The sequence below is a fragment of the Chiloscyllium plagiosum genome, chromosome 11 (assembly GCF_004010195.1).
Source record: "Chiloscyllium plagiosum isolate BGI_BamShark_2017 chromosome 11, ASM401019v2, whole genome shotgun sequence".
In the NCBI taxonomy this organism is placed as follows: domain Eukaryota; kingdom Metazoa; phylum Chordata; class Chondrichthyes; order Orectolobiformes; family Hemiscylliidae; genus Chiloscyllium; species Chiloscyllium plagiosum.
In genome coordinates, this window is record NC_057720.1 from 28,245,777 (window position 1) to 28,266,575 (window position 20,799).

Consider the following 20,799-nt stretch of genomic DNA (forward strand, 5'->3'; position numbering starts at 1 on the left):
TGGAGTTATTCTGCACCATACTCGAGGCATTTAGCTGAATGAACTAACTGACCCCTTAATTTGGACTTGCCTTGCCTAAAATCATTCAAGATGAAAACAGAAGTCTTCTTTGTTTACAACTATTAATATTGGGTTTTCATTGTTAAAACCACAATGTGAAAATAGAGGCTAGGAAATCTGGTCACCTGTAGCTCCATTTAAAATGGGGTGCTTAGTATTGCTACTCGGAATGAGTTATCTGTACAGCCAATAATTACTTTTCACCAGTGGCTTCCAAGGAAGCTCTTACCTAAGGTGAGTTTAAATGGCAACTCTTGTAAGATAAAATTATGTAAATGACTTTAAAGGTTGCTTCCAGCGGTAGTTTTGGTGCTGAGGATATACAGCATGATGAACGTAGAACATAGAAAAATACAGCGCAGTACAGGCCCTTTGGCCCTCGATGTTGCGCCGATCCAAGCCCACCTAACCTACACTAGCCCACTATCCTCCATATGCCTATCCAATGCCCGTTTAAATGCCCATAAAGAGGGAGAGTCCACCACTGCTACTGGCAGGGCATTCCATGAACTCACGACTCGCTGAGTAAAGAATCTACCCCTAACATCTGTCCTATACCTACCACCCCTTAATTTAAAGCTATGCCCCCTCGTAATAGCTGACTCCATACATGGAAAAAGGTTCTCGTGGTCAACCCTATCTAAACCCCTAATCATCTTGTAAAATGATGAGGTGAGAAGCATATCACTTTTTTCACTGGCTGAGCAGTTCATACTGTAATGAATTATAATTAGATGTGTCGATATTTTTAAGCAACCTGTTCAGATAGCTCCGACACTTCTGAAGTAGGAGAAACCTGAACCTGGGACCCTCCTAATTCAGAGATATGAACCCTACCATGCATTATAAGAGCCCTTATAATTAGATTTGTAATCTGTGTTAAATACAGTTACGAGTTTCAAAGATGTTTCATGCTTAACATTGCTTGAAGAACTTAAGTTTTGTGTAATTGTGGAAAAGGAATTTATTTCATGTTCTATGGACATACATGAGGTGGTACGAGTGAAAGAGATTATTGAAAATTCACTGTGGGTGTTGATTTTTTTCAAGCTTTTTTAAGGCTTCCCATAAATCTTATGACTGATTATACTTGCTTTGCTGTGGACCTTGCTGAGACCTGTTTTGAACAGTGACTGGTTTGGATCGGTGTTTATCTTAATTGGTTCAGTTGGAAGGAAGCCTGCTAAAAACCTGCTGAGTTGGAGGGATATCTTCGAAGAAAAAACTGAGTTGGAGGAAAGCTTGCTATGAACAGCCCAGTTGATCTTTCCCATTTCTAAAAAAGAAAATCCTCTCTATCAGCTCAGGGTGGAACCTATTTGTTCTTTTGAAAGAATGATTATGAGAACATCTGAAGATTATATTTCCTGAGCAAGCTGTGTCTGTAAGATTTGAAAAACAACCATGTATCTTTAGGAACTTGACTTCAAGTGCTAGAACTTCAGAACAACAGACTTTATCCTTTTGTCTTCAATAATCCATTGTCGATTGTTGGAAAAACCCATCTGGTCCACTGATGTCCTTGAGGGAAGGAAACTGCCATCTTTACCTGGCCTGGCCTTCATGTGATTCTAGACCGACAGCAATATGGTTGACTCTTAACTGCCGTCTGGGCAATTAGGGATGGGTAATAAATGCTGGCTTGACCAGCAATGCCCACATCCTGTGAATGAATATGGACCAATGGTATGCCACAAGGATTGTGCTGGGTCCATGGTTTTCATCATTTATGTAAATGATTTGGATGTGAACATTGATTTATTGTCTCGTGTACAGAAGTACAGTAAAAAGCTTTGTTTACAAGCAGTACAAGCATATCAGACTAAGCCAGGACATAAAGATCAGATGTTGTAAAAAGACTCGGAACAGAGGCATACAGATGACATTGCACAGGGCGTGCGCTAGACAAGATCAGAGTTAACAAGATCATTGTTATTTGAGGCTAGAGAGTCCATTCATTAGTCATGTAATAACAGCCAGGAAGAAGCTGTTCCTGAACCTGCTGGTGTGTGTGTTCAGGCTTCTGTATCTTCTGCCTGACAGAGGAGGTTGTAGGAGATCATTACTGGAGTGCAGTGGGTCTTTGATGTTGTTGGCAGCCCTTCCGTAGCAATGAGCCATGTAAATGGAGTCCATGGATAGAAGATTGGCTTCCCTGATGTGCATGCAACCTCCTGTAGTTTCGTACAGTCCTGGGTAGAGCAGTTGCCAAACCAGTCTGTTAAGTATGCTTGCAATTGTGCATCTGTAGACGTTGGTGAGGGTCCTTATGGGCATAAATGGAAATGTGTTGCTGGAAAAGCGCAGCAGGTCAGGCAGCATCCAGGGAACAGGAGAATCGACGTTTCGGGCATAAGCCCTTCTTCAGGACTGCAATCTTCACTGATTGCAGTCTGTTGGTCAGAAAGCTGAGAATCCAGTTGCAGACGGCAGAGCCAAGACCTAGGTCTCAGAGTTTTGAGATCAGACTGGAGAGAATAATGGTGTTGAAGGTGACAATGTATTCGATGAGCAGGAGTATGATGTACGTGTCGTTGAAAAGCACAGCAGTTCTGGCAGCATCCAAGGAACAGTAAAATCGACATTTCGGGCAAAAGCCCTTCACGATTTTACTGCTCCTCGGTTGCTGCCTGATCTGCTGTGCTTTTCCAGCACCACTGGAATCTGGTTTCCAGCATCTGCAGTCATTGTTTTTACCCTGTAGGTGTCCTTGTCTAGATGTTTCAGGAATGAGTGCAGGGCTAGCGATATAGCATCTGCTATGGACCTATTAGGTTGGGAGGCAAATTGTCGGGGGATTGAGGCAGGATGGGAGACTGGAGTTGATGAAGGCCATGACCAGCTTCTTGAAGCACTTCATGATCATTGAGGTCAGAGCCACTGGGTGGTAGTCATTAAGGCATACTGCATGTGCTTTCTGAGGGATCGGGATGATGGTGGTCTTCTTGAAGCAGGTGGGGACTTCGGCTTGTCGGAGGGAGAGGTTGAAGATGTCGTTGAACACCTCCACCAGTTGGTCTGCACAGGATCTAAGTGCTTCACTGGGGACACCGTCCAGGACCAACACTTTTTTTGGATTGACTCCCTGGAAGACTAATCTGACACCTGCAGTGGTAACCGAGGACACAGGTGTGTCCGGGGCTGTTGGGGCAGTCATCACTGCGCTGTTAGCATTCTGTTAAGGCTAAGCATAGAAAGCATGGAGATATGGTGAGTATGTTTGCAGATGACACCAAAATTCGTCATGCAGCAGTCATAGAAAGGAGGTTACCTCTGAGTTCAACAGAATCTTGATCAAACGGGCCAATGGGCCGAGAAGTGCTAGGTGGAGTTTAATTTAGATAAATGTGAGATGCTGCACTCTGGAAACGCAAATCAGGGCAGCACTTATTCACTTAATGGTAGGTTCTGGGGACTGTTGCTGAACAAAGAGACCTTGGAGTGCAGGTTCATAGCTCCTTGAAAGTGGAGTTACAGGTAGATAGGATTAGTAAATAGGCATTTGGTATGTTGGCTTTATTGGTCAGTGCATTGAGTATAGGAGTTGGGAGGTCATGTTGTGGCTGTACAGGACATTGGTTAGGCTATTTTTGGAATAGAGTCATAGAGCTGTACAGCATGGAAACAGACCCTTCAGTCCAACCCACCCATGCCAACCAGATATCCCAACCCAATCTAGTCCCACCTGCCAGCATCCGGCCCATATCCCTCCAAACCCTTCCTATTCATATATCCATCCAAATGCCTTTTAAATGTTGCAATTGCACCAGCCTCCACCACTTCCTCTGGCAGCTCATTCCATACACGTACCACCCTCTGCGTGAAAACGTTGCCCCTTAGGTCTCTTTTATATCTTTCCCCTTTCACCCTAAACCTATGCCCTCTAATTCTGGACTCCCCCACCCCAGGGAAAAGACTTTGTCTATTTATCCTATCCATGCCCCTCATGATTTTGTAAACCTCTATAAGGTCACCCCTCAACCTCCGACGCTTCAGGGAAAACAGCCCTAGCCTATTCAGCCTCTCCCTTTAACACAAATCCTCCAACCCTGCCAACATCCTTGTAAATCTTTTCTGAACCCTTTCAAGTTTCAAAACATCTTTCTGATAGGAAGAAGACCAGAATTGCACACGATATTCCAACAGCGGCCTAACCAATGTCCTGTACAGCCACAACATGACCTCATCTCCTGTACTCAGTACTCTGACCAATAAAAGAAAGCATACGAAACGCCTTCTACACTATCCTATCTACCTGCGACTCCACTTTCAAGGAGCTATGAACCTGCCCTCCAAGGTCTCTTTGTTCAGCAACACTCCCTAGGACCTTACCATTAAGTGTATAAGTTCTGCTAAGATTTGCTTTCCCAAAATGCAGCACCTCACATTTATCTGAATTAAACTCCATCTGCCACTTCTCAGCCCATTGGCCCATCTGGTCAAGATCCTCTTGTAATCTGAGCTAACCTTTTTCCCTGTCCACTTCACCTCCAATTTTGGTGTCATCTGCAAATTTACTAACTGTATCTGTTATTCTCACATCCAAATTAATAATGTAAATGACAAATGGTCTCCCTACTGTAGGAAAGATGTTGTGAAACTTGAAAGGGTTCAGAACAGATTTACAAGGATATTGCCAAGGATGAAGGGTGTGAGCTATAGGGAGAGGCTGAACAGGCTGGGGCTGTTTTCGCTGGAGCATCGAAGATGAGGGGTGACCTCATAGAGGTTTATAAAATCATGAGGTGCATGGATAGGGAAGTCTTTTCCCTGGGATGGGGGAGTCCAGAACTGGAGGGCATAGTTTAGAGTGAGAGGGGAAAGATGTAAAAGGGACCTAAGGGGCAACTTTTTCACACTGAGGGTGGTGTATGTATGGAATGATTCAGTTGCAACATTTAAAAGGCATCTGGATGGGTATATGAATAATGCTGGAAAATGGGGCTAGATTTATGTAGGATATCTGGTCGGCGTGGACGAGTTGGATCAAAGATTCTGTATCTGTGCTGTATGTCTCTAGGACTCCATGATTCTCAATTAATTATTGGTTGAAGAAAGCCATTTCAGAAATCCAATCTTAGAACACTTTTTACTCCCTTTTGTTTCTCTCCCTATACAAGGGTTTGTTTGCATCTGTATTTTGAGCTCTGAAATCGAGTGGGCCAAATCAGGTAAGGACGAAAGATTTCCAATCCTGAAGGACATTAGTGAACCAGGCTGGTATTTATACCAATTAACAGTGGTTACTGGCTGGTTTTTGCATTCCAGATCCTTTTTAGTGAATTCATATTTCATCTTGTACCATGGTGGAATTTGAACTATGACTTCAGAATGTTAGCCTGGTGCTCTAGATTACTAGTCCAATGTATTACCATAGCGGTCCAAAGATGTGCAGGTTAGGTGTATTGGTCATGCTAAATTGCCCATTGAGTTAGATGCATTAGTCAGGGGAATGGGTCTGGATGGGTTACTCTTCAGAGGGTCGGCGTGGACTAGTTACACCGAAGGGCCTGTTTCCACACTCTAGGGAATCTAATCTATTCTAATCTAATTTAAAACTACCTCTGCTTGCTTATAATTTCAACTGTCAATGCATATAAAGGTAGCATGAGGTGTGATGTGTCCACTTAACGGACAGAAGAATAAGTGTAACGAGTCATGCTGATCTCATTTACCTTTTCAATTTACTATTCTTCTTTTCCATTCTTTACAATGATGAATGCACAGCTCTTGTTGCATTGATTTATTTCCCACTGCTTTCCAACTACAGATTGCTGTTATCATTCTTCCTCAGTAAAAGTTAAAATAAAGTTTCCAGTTTCTGCATTTACAATTGAGAATAATTTGCAGTATTTAATAATGTTTGTAAGGGTATTTGTTCCATTGATGTTATCTTTGTGTTGAAAACAGTTTGGGAGCTCTACCTTGTGTTTTTTTCATAAGACGTGGATGTTACTTACTGGTCAAGCATTTAATCCCAGATTGCCCAGAGGACAGTCAAGAGTTGCCCACATTACTGTGGATCTGCAGTCAAATGTAGGCCATTTGGTAAGGATGACAGTTTCCTTCCCTGAAGGACATTAGTGAACCAAATGGATTTTTCCAACAATTGCCATGGTGTTATGGTCATCACCAGACTCTTAATTCCAGATTTTTATTGAATTCAAATTCAAATCTGTCTTCCATGGCAGGATTTGATCCCAGGACCCCAGAACTTTACTTGTGTCTATAAGAACATATTCCAGTGATAATACCACTAAATCATTACCTCCCCATTGTTGAGAGGGGAAAACTGGATTTCGGTGTCCTGTCCTCTCTCTGTGGCAGAAATGTGTCAGAGTTTACCATTCTCACTTCTCACACTGTCCATGTTTTGTACCCTGGAACGTTTCATTGTGTGTGTTTAAGGGGGTTAGGTATTTCCAAGTGCCCCGTGGTCTAAATTTTAGATGATTGAGGAAGGAACACATTTGGAGTCTTCCGTTTTATTTTTGAAGTAGGAGGAGTTTGGGAGATCCTGCAGTATTTGTGTTTTGGAGGAGGTGGTGGTTGGGAGTGTTCCTGTCATTCTACACGTGGCGAGAAGGGATCCGCGCATTCATTTCTTTTTGTGTTAGTTAGGGACGGGGAAAAAAGGTCATCATAATATTCTATTTTCTCTGCATTAGGGAAAATTATGTGTTTGCAGAATTCCGTTCAATGTAGCAAAAGTCAATAGGTAAGCCCAGAGTGTACATTTCTTTCTCTGTGTTAGGGATGGGTCAGAATGTCCCATTTTCTGTGTGCATGTTGTTTGGGGAATGAATGTGTTTTGGCCTATTCCAATTTCTCTATATTCAGGGGCCCTAGAGTATTCCATTTGCTTAACTTTAGGGTATGGAGATTCATAGTCTTCCATTTATCTATGCAAAAGTAGATTAGGGAAATTCCTGTTTATGTAGGATTTGGGAGTATTGCGTTCCCTCAACATAGGTGAGAGGAATCGTAAGCTTTCCTTCTCTCAATATTGAGGGGGATGCAGTGGGCCTGGGAGTAAGTGGGGATGGAAAAGGGTAAGATATTCTACCCTTGCTTCCATCTGCCAAGAATTCCATCGATGTCCTGTTTCAACATGGACAAAGGGGAAGAAAGGTATGGTCAAGTTTTCAAAACCATGAGGGGGCTGGTCAGAGTGTATCAGGAAATACTGTTCTCACTCACAAAAGAATCAAGAATGAGAGAACATAGTAAATGTGATGTGAGAAAAAAAATCACACTAAATAGTTCAGATCTGCTTGAAAGAGTAGTGGAGGCAGATTCAGTTGAGGCATTTGTGAGTGCATTGGATGATTGTTTCTATTTAATAATGAGCAGGGTTATGGGAAAATGACAGAGGATGGCGCTAAGCCATGATGCTCTAATGCAGAACCATTGCAAACAAGATATGATGAATCATTTTCTTCTGTGCCATAACAATTCTGTGAACATATTTAGACAGCGAAAGGCATTCTACAAGGTAGGAGGATATACAGGAGTCTAAAGTTAGAGGGCTGAGAAACATGACAGAGAAAGAAAGGGACATGTTCATGAGGCTGTTTGAACGCAAATTTGTAAATCCTAAGTGGAAGGATTTATGAAATGAATTCAGTGTACGTCACTTAGCAGAAGACCGCTAAGTGTACAAATCAGAAAATAGGTAATAAAGCATTGGACAAACTGGAGTTTTTGGAGGGTTCAGGATAGAAGTACAGCTTGGAAAACATGAAAATAAGAAATATTATGTCCGGCCTAGCCCCATCTTCTAGCTGTTTTTTGTAGTCCTTTAAGTTACATCATCTCAACTGCATATGGAAGTGTTTGTTAAATGCAAGAAGTGTTTCTGCTTCTACTTCTGTTTCAACTGGCCTTTCAAGCAAAGAGTTCAAACTCCCACCACTCTTCAGTGAAAATAATGCTTTCACCTCCACTCTGCTCCTCTGAACAGTTACTTGAAATCTGTGGACCCTAATAATGGAAATAGATTATTCCTATTTGCTCCATCGAGACCCTTCATAATTTTGTATGCCTCAGTTAGTTAAAAGTTCTCTGGTCTTGGCACCATCCTAATAAATCTCTGACCCTTTTCTAACACAGTCACATGTAACTGTAATGCAGTGACTAGAGCTTATATGCAATTTGCTTGCTGTGGTTCAACATGTTTAATCGTGTTCTATCATAATCTCCCTGCTCTTAGTGAATAGGTCTAGTTAATAAAGGAAAATGTTCCCATGTGTTTTTCACTATCTAATCTTCCTGAACTGTCGCCTTAAGTAGTTTGGAGATATGATCAGTTTTGCTATAGTTCTTAGAAACCTCCCATTTATTATGTATTCTATTCCCTCACGGGTCCTTCCCAATTGTATTGTCAGATACTTTTCTATTACTTTACTGCCTACCTGACCAGTCCACTGGAATTATCTTGCAGTCTACAGCTTTATTCTTCACTACCACAAAGGGGAGGTGATGGCTGTGTGGCATTTTTGCTGGAATTGTAATCCAGACATCAGGTAATGTTTAGGAAACCTGTGGGGAATCTTGGTAGAATTTGAAGTCAATAAAAGATCTGAAACTAAAAGTCGAATGATTGTTAATTGTTGATATTGGAAAAACCCATCTGGTTCATTAATGCCCTTTACTGAAGGAAATTGCTATCCTTATCTGGTCTGATATCTAATTGTGACTCTGAAATGCCCTCTGAAATGGCGCAGCAAATCGTTCAGTTGCATCAACTACTAGAAAGGATAAAAAGTAAATTGAAATGAAACTGACCACTTGGCATCGAATAAGGCACTGAAAATGACAGTGATGAACTACCCTGTTGACTCTGTCCTCCTCACTAATCTCTGGGGACTAATGCCAAAATTGGGAGAGTTTATTCACAAACTATTCAAGCAACAACCTGAAACACACCATACCTGCAATAGACTTTACAGAATCAAATCTTACATTCCTCTTAGACAACACCATCAACATCACAGAATTGTTACAGCACAGAAGGAGGCCATTATGCCCATCATGCATGCTCTGGTACTGTTGCCTGGTGCAAACCTCCTGCCTTTTCCACATATCCTTGTAAACCATTCCTATTATGGTGGTTAGCACTGCTGCCTCATAGTGCCTGCAACCCAGATTCAATTTCAGCTTCAGGCAACTGTCTGGGTGGAGTGTGCACATTTTCCCCGTGTCTGCATGAGCTTACTCTGAGTGCTCCAGTTTCCTCCTCCAGTCCGAAGATGTCCAGGTTAGGTGGATTGACCATGCCAAATTGTCCATAGTGTCTAGGGATGTACAGGCTAGGTGGATTAGCTATGGTAAATGCAGGTTTACAGGGATAGGGTAGGGTTCTGTGGCTGGATCTAGGTGGGATGCTCTTTGGAGGGTTGGTGTAGACTCGATGGACTGAATGGTCTGCTTCCGCACTATAGGGATTGTGTGATTCTATCCAAGTAATCATCCAGTACATTCTTGAATGCCTTAATTGAACTTGTCTCCATCAAATTTCCAAATAGTGGGTTCCATACCCAAACTACTTGCTGCAGGAAAATGACTTTTCTCACATCATCCTTGCTTAGTTTGCACGTTCACTTTAAATCTATGCCCACTTGTTCCTTTTGATCTTTTGCAAGTAGAGCAGCTTCTCCATGTCTTTTCAGTCTTGCTTGCTCATGATGTTGAAAACATCTATCGTGTCCTGTCAGTCTTCTTCTCTCCAAGGGAAACAGTCCCAATTTCTTCAACCTATCCTCATACCTGAAGTTTCTCATTTCTAGAAACATAGTCGTAAACCACTCCTGTGCACTCTTCAGTGTGTTTATATTGTTCTTATAATGTGACACCCACAACCGTACACAACGTTCCAGCTAAGGGCGAACAAATGTTTTACGCAAATTCAGCATCACCTCCTTGCTTTTGTGCTGTATGCTCTTATTAATAAAGCTGAGACCACCGTATGCTTTATGAATTGCTCTTCTCTTATCCTGCCACCTTCAATGATCTGTGTTTACATACACCCAGGTCCCTCAGCTCCTGCAGAATTGTAACCCCTATTTTATGTTGTCTTTCAATGTTCTTCTGACCAAAGCGCATCACCTTGCACTTCTATGCATTGAGTGGCATCTTCCACTTATACACCCACTCCATTAACTTGTCGATGACCTTTTGGAGTTCCAGGCTGTCATCCCCACAGTTTACAATTCTTCTAAGTTTAGTGTCATCCACAAACTTAGAAATTGTCTCCTCCACACCAAGATTCAGGTCATTATTATAAATCAAGAAATCCCAATACCAAATTCTAGGGAACTCCACTACAAACTTTCCTCCAGCTCAAACTATATCAATTGACTATTATTCTGTTTGTTATCACTCAGCCAGTTTTGTACCCATGTTGCTACTGAATCTTTCATATCACGATCTGTAACTTTGCACACAAGTATGTTGGATGAGACTATATCAAATACCTTTAAATCCACATAAATCATATCAATAGCATTACCCTAATCAACCCTTTGTTACTTCTTCAAAAAAACTCCAGCAGGTTAGTTAAATTATCCATTCAGAAATGCATGCTGACTCCCACTAGCAGGATAGACTCAGCAGAGATGGCAACATGGTGTTATTCAATCAGATGGATGCTGCCCTAGGAGTCCTCAACATTGACTCTGAAACCCCTGGCATCAGGTCAAACATAGGCAAGAAAACCTTTTGCTAATTATCATGTGCCACTCACTCTCAGCTGATGAATCAGTACTTCATCATGTTGAACAGCATTTAGAAGAAACAGTGAGGGTGGCAATGGTGCAGAATGTACTCGGTGGGAGACATCAATGGCCGCCACCAAGAGTGACTCGGCTGCAGAACTGATCAAGCTGGTCAAGTCCTAAAGGATATTGCTGTTAGACGGGGTCAGTGGCAAGTGGTTGGGGAAACCAACAAAAAGAAAGAACATACTTGACCTCATCCTCGCAAATTTGCCTACCACAGATACATCTGTCTGACATTCTCAGTAAGAGTGACCACTGCACAGTCCTTGTGGGAAGTACTTTGTGGCTTCACACTGAGAATATAAATCATCATAAGGCATGTTAACCATGGTGCAATGTAGAGTGCAGGATAGCATACCAACAGCAGCACCAGACATACATTAAAATGAAGCGTTGACCTGGTGAAGCTACAAAACTGGACTACTTGAACTGCAAACAGCGTAAGCAGTAAGTGATACATAGAGCTAAATGATTCCATAACAAATGGATCACAGTCTCTGCAGTCCTGCCACACCTTTTCATGAATGAAAGGCAGACAGTTAAACAACCCAATGAAAGAAGGACCTCCACAAACATCCGCATCCTCAATAATAGGGCAGCGCAACACATTAGTGCAAATGATAATGCTGAAGCATTTGCAACAATCTTCAGCCAGGAGTGCCAAGTGAATGACCCATCATGGCCTCCTCCAATGATCCCCAACAAGACAGGTGCCAGTCTTTAGTAAGTTTGGTTCAATCCATGTGATATCAAGAAATGGTTGGATCTGCTGTATATTGCAAAGGCTATGTGCCCTGATAGCATTTTTGCAATTGTACTGGAGACCTACAACTAGCTGCACGCCCAACTTGTTATACTGCATATATGGCACTAGCATCTATCCGACCATGTGGAAAATTGCACAGGTACATCCTGTGCACAAATAGCATGACAAGTCCAGTCCAGCCAATTACTGTCCAGTTAGTCTATTCTTGATCATCAGTGAAGTGATTGAAGGTGTCAACAACTGTACTATCAAACAGCAATACTTAACAATAACGTTCGCACTGATGCTCAGCTTGGATTCTGCTAGAACCATTCAGCTCCTGACGTCATTACAGCCTTGATGCAAATATGGACAAAAGAGCTGAATTCCAGAGGTGAGGTAAGAGTGACTGCCCTTGACATCAAGGCCACATTTTATTGAGTATGACATCAGGGAGCTGAAGCAAACTTAGAGTCAATGTGAATCAGAGTTAAACATCTCCAGTGGTTGGACTTACACCTAACACAAAGGATTGGCTGCGGTTGTTGGTGGTCAGTCATCTCAGCCTTGAGACATCTTTGGAGGAGTCCTTGACTCAATCATTATCAGTTGCCTCACCAATGACCTTCTCTCCATTGTAAGGTCATAAATGGGGATGCTCGCTGAGCATTGCATTATACCCAGCACCATTCGCAATTCTTCAGATACTGAAGCAATCCATGTCCAAATGCAGCAAGATCTGGATAATATCTGGGCTTGGGTTGACAAATGGCAGGTCACATTAGTGCCACAAAGTATCTGACAATGGCTATTTCCATCAAGAGAGAATCTAATCACCTTTTCCTTGACACTCAACGGTATCACCATCACTGGATTTCCCATTACCAGCATCCTGCAGGTGACTGGACAAGTCTTGTAAAGACTGCTGCATCAAGAGCAGGTCAGAGGCTAGGTATCTTGCAATGAATAACTCACCTCCTGACTCCTCAAAACCTATCCACCATCTACAAGGCACAGGTCGGAAATGTGGTGGAATACTCCCCACTTGCCCGGAAGTGTGCAGCTCCAACAACACTCAAGAAGCTTGACACTATCCAGACAAAGCAACCTTCTGGATTGGCACTACATCCACTCATACTCAGCCCCTCTTATGGGAGCACTGAGCAGCACATTGCAGAAATTCACAAAGGCTTGTTTTGTGCTCATGTTCTGTGGAAGATATTTTGATATGTTGCAGTGGCAGTATTGGGGTAGAATAACACTTTGAATCTTTGGTCCAGCGTAGGACTCAAGATGCTGGTATCGACAGCAGCTCTGCCATTCCGGAAGGTTGTGGACTCCAATACTTCAGTTGATTCTTAGATGGCATTGGCGAGTGGGCTCAGCAGTGAGTGATGGCGCCAGAGCATGATTTGTAGGTCATGATGTCGAGGAGCTGGTGTTGGACTGGGGTGGACAAAGTTAAAATTCACTCACTACCAGGTTACAGTCCAACAGGTTTATTTGGAAGCAGTAGCTTTCAGAGCGCTGCTCCTTCATCAGGTGGTTGTGGAATATAAAATCATAAGACAGAATTTATAGCAAAAGATTACAGTGCCATACAGGGATATATTAAACAAATCTGGATTGTTAAGTCTTTTGGATACCACCATTGTCCGTGGGGACACCACCCACCATGTACGCGGCAGGTACTCATGTGACTCAGCCAATGTTGTCTATCTCAAACGCTGCAGGCAAGGATGCCCTGAGACATGGTATGTTGGTGAGACCAAGCAAACGCTACGAAAACAGATGAATGGACGCCGCACAACAGTCACCAGACAGGGATGTTCCCTCCCAGTCTCAGCGGTCAGGGACGTTCGGCATTGGATTTTCGGGTGACTGCCCTCCAAGGTGGACTTCAGGATAGGCAGTAATGCAAAGTGGCCAAGCAGAGGCTGATAGCCATGTTCGGTACCCATGAGGATGGCCTCAACCAGGATCTTGGGTTCATGTGACATTACAGGTGACCCCATTACACTTTATACTGTCTCCCTCACACAAAACACGCGTGAACGCATACATGCACACAAGCACACATACATACAAGTCTATGTGGTGAATTTGTATTTGCAGAATTATATTTGCAGGCACATTCTATTACTCAAAAAATGCAGAATCTACAGGCAGTCAATACATGTAATATTTTGTAAATTCCATTTTGGAAATAGAACCAGTCTGACACAAGATTGGGATACGGACAGACTCTGACCTCACACCGTTAATACATTGTCTGACCAGAGATGTCACCTTTTGTGATAAAACCATAAGTTATCTCGAGAAGGTGACTAAGAAGTTGTTCTGGGATTTACTTATTAATGAACTGAAACCAGCAAACCCATTCTAAAATATGAAAGATTAGCAATCCAGGTTTGTTCAATATATCATTTCAGCTGCATGAAACTGTAATTTTTTGCTATAAATTCTGTGTCTTATGGTCCTGCTTCACAAACACCTGATGAAGAAGCAGCGTTTTGAAAGCTCGTGCTTCCAAATAAACCTGTTGGATTATAACCTGGTGTGTGTGATTTTTAACACAGGCACAGGACTCAAGGCATTGGCAACGCCACAGCATTCGTGGGTCCAGCATAAGATTCATGGTGGCAGCAGTGAGGGCAATCTGGACATTTTCTTTTCTTTCTGTTTCTATTTCTTTAATTTCGGCCCTTGTGTTTAATTCTATCATATTTTAAGAGTTGGCGCTGGAGCATGGTGACTGTATACTTTTCATTGTACTCCTGATTTTTTGTACACGTGTTATAGTGACAATAAAATCTAATCTAATGGTTATTCTTGGGTTGAGGGAAATGGGTGACAGTGAAGAATAGAGGAAATAAAATGAACATAGTCGAGATTCCTATTCATCACAGTGGAGGAGATTCCTAGGTTATAGAAAAGGGAAGACATATGGAAGTTGCAATGGTTAGAAGAGCTGCAATAGAGATGTAGCAACTAGAAGAGTGCAATTCAATCCTTACAGGAAGCAGGTAGGTTAGGAGGGATGTACTCATCCTTGTATAGTGGATTTAGAGTTAAATTGACCAATAGCCTATCCCTAGAAGTGAGGCACAGAAATTGAGGAAAGGAACAGAGAACCTGGACGTGGACCATGTGAAGGTGAATGAAGGGTGGATGGCAGAGGAAAATTGATAGAAGTTCCAGTTCTTCGTAAGATTGTCAATATAATCATCAATTTTGCTGGACAAAGAGGTAATGAATCGGAATTGAATAGGATTGGAGCAACAAATGACCACATATATCCCACAAATGCAGGTGTATAGGTTCTCATTACAGTACCTTTTATTTAAAGGAAATGAGTAGAGTCAAAAATGAGAAAAAAAGAGGAGAGAGAAAAAGTCCAGCCAGGCATAGGAAGGTGATGATGGATGGAATCTCGGCTCAAGGAACAGTTGCTATTTGGGCAAGAGTGAGAGAGCTATTGTATTACCAATTGGAAATGGAGAGGTAGAAGAATAGCATGTCCCATGCTTAAAAAGAGACCAACAGAATATGAAACTTCTTAAGTGGCAGGGATCCTAAGTAGTTCAGTTTCTATTCTAACACAGTTGTGGATTGGTTGATAGCATTCCGTCAGTAATTCAATGTAGTGCCATCAAGATTATCTACTCAGCTCCAAAATGAGGTTCAAAATCCCAACCTTGTCAACCATGAAGTGAATACTGCTGTACTTGACTGACAATAGAAAATAGCAAATTGCACATTGATGGTGAAAGGTTCTCCTGATTGCAAATTGTCTTGGCATCTGTGTTTTTAAACAAATGTGTTTGACCATTTTTGCAGCAATGCTTTTATGGATAGGTTGGCCTCTTGGAATGTGAGTTCTTGCTTTAAAATCAGAGTAATTTTAAATTTGTTGGGTGGTTGATCTCAAATGGATGAATTGTGATCTGAAATTGATGACTTTAGAATTTTAGAGAAATGCATAATGCACAATTATGAAGCTTTCTTTCTGTCTGTTATATCCTTGTCAATTTTATTTTGACCATTCTTCAATCTCAGAGTACCAAGTGCTACCATCTTTTTAAAACATTTTGTTCTGAAGAAAGGTTCTATCCTTATCCAATTTCACTTGCACACTAAATGCTTTGGAAATATGTTGCATTTTTATGACAGCTAAAGCATTTATGCGATAAATTATATATATTTTAATCATGACAGGAGAATCAAGAGTGCTCACTTTATTTATCATCGAGATCTACCTTCTCTGTGCTAAGAATTAAGATAGTAGCTGCAGCTGCCAAGTTTTCTGGACTAATACTGTATCTGTTTGCTACAACAATCATTACTCATGCAAGTGTTCCATGCCTCCACACTTTCCATCTGTTCTTAACTTCTAAATGACTGGTTTGAAATACTTTTAAATGTGCACTATTTTCTATCATTCATCTCAGTTCAACACAATCTACTTTGAGGGCACATACAATAATGTGTGCAGCAGCCTTGGAAAGCAACACCCCTCCTCCCCACAATATTAAGAATGGTGTGGCATAGAGATCAATGTTTGGGCCTCAATTGTTTACAATTGTAAGGGACGACAGGTTTTGCCTTTTTTGGACTCTCAATTAGAATGGAAGTTGGGCAACTATGTAACTGAAATACCAGGAATTTTGCAACTTGGAAAAATCAAGTGGTACATATTTTTGACTGTGCCCAACAATGTTGCTGTTGTAGCACTGAAGTGAGCTTGATATGTTATTAAGTCAGAACAGTACCAGGTCTTTCAGTTAAAGGAAGACTGACTGACAGCATCCCTCAGATTGTTGAGTTGAATGACCATCATTTTATAGACAACATCATGCTGTCATTGCTAAAATAAAAAAAAACTGTGAAAGCCAATTTGACTCAACCTTGAGTTCTGGACATTTGGTCTTCATAATTTTGTTTTTTCCTGTCTGTAGTTTTTCCACCCATAAGGACCATGTCAAATCGTCTGTCTTTGTCTATGTTAATTGTGAGTGAGAGTATGTATTTTGGATTTTAAAGGGGTATAGTTTAATTTGTATAGTGTAGACTAGCAATGTTTTCTTTTCTCTGACATGTATAAACATGAGATATACATCCCATAAAAATCTGGAATTAAGAATCTAATGTTGACCATGAAACCTTCGGAGAATTCCGTTTAGCATACTAATGTCCTTTAGGGAAGAAACAGCCGTCTTTACCTGGTCTGGCCTATATGTGATTCCTGCCACAAAACAATGTGGTTGACTCTTAGCTGCTCTCTGGGCATTAGGGATAGGCAGCAAATGCTAGCCAAGCCAACAATGCCCACACCCTGTGAATGAATAACAACAAAGTAAGTTGAGAAGAAGGGATAAGCAGTCTGTAAATGAATGTTGACAAGTTTAGTGAGTGAATCTTAGTGTGTGGAGCATGACATCGTAAATTGTGAACTTGTCCAATTTGGCAAGAAGAATGGAAAAATAGCATAATATTTAAATGGTTGCAGAATTCTGAGGAACCTAAGGATTTGGATGTCTTGCTATGTAAATTACAAAAAGTCGAGTATGCAGGTACAGTAAGTGATTAGGAAGGCAAATAAGATGTAGTTTATTGTGTGTGGAATGAAATTTAAAATGGGGACTTTGAGTTACAGTTGTATAGATTATATACATTTGGAGAACTGTGTATAGTTTTGGTCTCATTATTTAAGAAAGATGTAAGTATGTCAGAAGCAATTCAGTGATGACTCACTAAACTGATCTTTAGAATGGAGTAAGTTACCTTATGAGGAAAGATGAGACAAGCTGGGTCTTTATGCATTGAGATTTAGGAGAATGAAAGGGGATCACATTGAAACATATAAAATCTTGAGGAGACTTTACACGGTGAATGCTGTCATGATGGTTCTCTTTCTGGAAAAGACTAGAACTGGGTGACAAAGTTTAAAAATAAGCAGTCTCCTGTATAAGACAGAGATGAGAAGGAGTTCTTTCTCTGAGGATAAAGATTCTTTGGAAGTCTCTTACCTAGAGAATGGTAGAAGTCGTGTAACTGAATTTTAAGGCAGAAGTAGATAGATGTATGACTAATATGGGAATTAAACATTATTGGAGGTAGGCAAGATTGTGGAGTTGAGCCTACAATCGGATCAACCATGGTCTTATTAAATGGCATGTGACAAGCTCATGGGGCTAATGGCCCAGTCTAGTCCTAATTTACACATATACATGTATTCAGCTCTTCATGCCTGCTGTGCTATTCAATAAAATCATAGCTGATCTGGTTTTGTTTTTAATTCCACTTTCAGTCTGTTATCATCATCTTTGCCTCCCTTCACTCACCCTTGAGTAATAAATTCAGTAACCCAGCTTCCAGTGCTTTTTTGAGCAATTCAACAGACTAACAACCCTTTAAGAGAAAGGAATGCTCTCTCTACTTTTCTTTTTAAAAGGGTTCTGATCTCCCCACAAAGGAGAAGAATCTGAAGGAGAGTGGAAGCAAAAGCACTGGTAACAGTGTATTTGAATACTATAATGAGGACCGCCCATGAAATGTTAATTGAAGTGGGAATTCCAAGTACAGAATCCTCCCTGCTTACATTGTGGAAGATACCCAATAATTTTTATTATAAATTTGAACCTCGAGCTTTACACATAGTTGTACACGTACTCCTTTTATTCATTCAATGGAAGTGTCTCTTGCAACATGACAGTTATTAGCCATCCTTTGTTCTCAAGTCGTAAAGTCATAGATATATACAGCACGGAAACAGACCATTTGGTCCAACTCGTCCATGCCGACCAGATATCCAAAATAAATTTAGACCCATTTTCGAGCATTTGGCCCATATTCCTCTGAACCTTTCTTATTTATATACCTACCCAGATACCTTTTAAATGTTGTAATTGTACCAGACTCCTCCAATTCCTCTGGCAGCTCATTCCATACACACATCCTCTGTGTAAAAAAAATTGCCCTTAGGTCCATTTTAAATCTTCTCCCTCTCACCCTAAACTTACACCCTCTAGTTTTGAGCTCCCTGACACAGTGCAAAAGACCTGTCTATCTACCCTATCATACCGCTTATGATTTTATCAATTGTGATAGGGAACTCTCTGGTTACAGGCACAGGCAGACTATTCGGCGGCTGACAGAGAGGGATCAGAATGGTGTTGCTTCCCTGGAGCCAGGATCAAAGATATCTTGGAGAGGGTGCAGAATATTCTCAAAGTGAGTGGGACCAGCAGGAGGTCATAGTACGCCCTGGAACTAACGACATAGGAAGTGAAAAGTACAAGATTCTGAGGAGAGAACATTGGAAGTTCGGCAGGAATTTAAAAAGTAGGTCCTCATGGATAGTAATATCTGGATTACTTCCAATGCCATGAGCTAGTGAGGGTAGGAATAGGAGGGGGAGCAGATGAATGCATGGCTGAGGAGCTGGTGCAGGGGAGAAGAATTCACATTGCTGTCCTGAGGGTATTGGATACCAACCACACATTGTGGCACTGGAACTATATGTAAGCCGGTCTCGGTATTAATTAGGTGTTATGATCCCAGCTGATGTTAATACTGGGCACCTCAAATCACAGACTGAAATCCAGCTCAATATATCTTATTTTGTTTTGTCTTTGTTTAAATGCATAATGAAATGCATAATGCTGCAAATTCCAGGATGGCACTGGTAATGTCACTGGATGAGTAAGCCAGAATCCAGGCTAATGTTCTTGAGACATGGGTTTGAATCCCACAATGCAAATGGTGAAATTTGAATTCAATTTTAAAAATTTGGAATTAAGGACTAGTCTAATGGTGTCCATGTAACCAGCGTTGTTTGAGGTAAATACGCATCTGGTTCAGCACTGTCCTTTATGTAAGTAAATGTGTCATCCTTACATGGACTACATGTGACTCCTTATTCTCAGCAATGTGGTTGACTCTTTATTGACCTCTAAAATGAATGCTCAAGTCACTCAGTTCCAAGGTATTTAGGAATAGGCAATGAAATTGAACAAACCAAGTGACATCACACAATTTGAAAGGTTTCAAAACCTGCGGTAAAAACAGAATCCCATCTATCTCAACACCATCACATTACAGTATTCAAAGACGAGAGTCATAAAGATGTAGAGATGTACAGTATGGAAACAGACCTTCGATCCAACTCGTCCATGCTGATCAGGTATCCTAAATTAATCTAGTTCCATTTCCCAGCACATGACCCATATCCCTCTAAACCCTTCCTATTCATATACCCATCCAGATGCCTTTTAAATGTTGTACTACTTCTGGCAACTCATTCCATACATGCACAACTCTCTGCATGTAAACGTTGCCCCTTAGGTCCCTTTTAATTTTTTTCCCTCTCACCCTAAACCTCTGCTTCTAGTTCTGGACTTCCCCAACTCAGGGGAAAAAAACCTTGTTGATTTACCCTATCAATGCCTCTCATGATTTTATAAACCTCTGTAAGGTCACCCCTCAGCCTTCGACACTCAAAGATAAACAGCCCCAGCCTATTCAGCCTCTCCCTGAAGCTGAAATCTTCCAATTCTGGCAACATCCTGAACACTTTACCAGTCACATAACTGAACTTAGGTTTTCTGAGCTTCACACAACCAATTCAGGGTTCTAACCAAACATCTTTGCTGTGGAAATTTCAAACTAAAATCCCTATACTGAGGTAACCTACTTTCTAACATGTTCTAAATTATTTCCTTCAGGAAAAGCTATTTCACACATTCAACCTCCACCACAACCACTGCAAACTGAAGCCAACAGGTTTCCAAGCCATAGGTTGTTCCCCTAAGCAAAAAGAAAATTCTAATGGTTCGAAATGGAAAATAAACTATTGCTCCTTGATATTTAAAGCTCTTTCAGCTTTTCCAGTGCAAACAAATTCTCATTATCTCCAGAAAATTTCCCTCTTATACTGGTTTTAAAAAACAGTATGCCTGAAGCCATGACAACTTCTGACTATAGCTGGAAATGTGTTGCTGGAAAAGCGCAGCAGGTCAGGCAGCATCCAGGGAGCAGGAGAATCGACGTTTCGGGCATAAGCCCTTCTTCAGGAATGAGGAAAGTGTGTCCAGCAGGCTAAGATAAAAGGTAGGGAGGAGGGACTTGGGGGAGGGGCGTCGGAAATGTGATAGGTGGAAAGAGGTCAAGGTGAGGGTGATAGGTCAGACGGGGGTGGGGGCGGAGAGGTCGGGA

At 41.4% G+C, this 20,799-nt stretch overlaps 1 protein-coding gene across 7 annotated transcripts in view; it reads left to right on the forward strand.

The window, feature by feature from the left end:
* Positions 1-20,799, forward strand: part of LOC122554242 (CMP-N-acetylneuraminate-beta-1,4-galactoside alpha-2,3-sialyltransferase-like) — a 627,037-nt gene that overhangs the window by 411,310 nt on the left and 194,928 nt on the right. The window lies entirely within an intron of this gene.